Below are 872 nucleotides of genomic sequence, written 5' to 3'. Positions count from 1 at the left end.
CTCAGCCTTATCTCTTACCCCCCTACAACCCAATATGGACAATCTTGCTTTAAAAATAGAAGAGTGGGGGCTGGAGAGATGGCTCAGTGGTTAAGAGCATTGGCTGCTCTTGCAGAGGACCTGTCTGTAATTCCTGTTCTGGGGAATCTGACAGCCTCTTCTGGCCTCTATGAGCATTGCAGACATGGGTGCACCTACCTACATGCAGGCAATACACCCATACACATAAAATAAAAATAATAAATAAAATATTTTTTAGAAAATAAAAAATAAAAATAAATCAAAAAGTCCAGGAGAGCTGCTAAGCAGTAAAGTGCTTGCCCACTCTGCAAGAAGTTCCATAAGTAGCACAGCCAAAAACATAAAAAGATCGAAGAGAAGTAGGTGGGTCATGCAGATTGATATCAAACAGAGGTGGCCACAAAGCCATGGTTGTGAACATCAGCAGGAATTGGGGGCCCGTGGACTGATAGGCCATCCCAGCCTACAATGCTGGGGCCACTGAAGGGAGCTGACACAAAGGTCCAGGCGAACTGAGTTCTCTTTTCCAAGCTCCCTTCATTGCTCCCAGTTAGATCAACATGTCACTTGTTCCCAGCTTTATGGGATTTCCTATTCTGTCATTTCTACCTTTTTCTAAGTTTGTTTTTTTGAGACTGGGTCTCACTCTCACAGGCTGGCTTTAAATGTTTACTCCTCCTGCCTCAACCTTCCCAATGCTGGGATTATAGGTGTACGCCATCACGCCCAGCCAGTTGGACCTTTTTAGTGTCTGGGGGATGCCCTCCATGTCATTAAATTTGACTTTACATCATTTTCTAGCTTCTGACTTTTTACTACACGTTTAATAAACTAAGCATCTTGGTTTTTTT

Source organism: Nannospalax galili, unplaced genomic scaffold (genome assembly GCF_000622305.1).
Source record: "Nannospalax galili isolate Female #2095 unplaced genomic scaffold, S.galili_v1.0 scaffold381, whole genome shotgun sequence".
Classification (NCBI taxonomy): Eukaryota; Metazoa; Chordata; class Mammalia; order Rodentia; family Spalacidae; genus Nannospalax; species Nannospalax galili.
Note: the sequence above shows the minus strand (reverse complement) of the source record.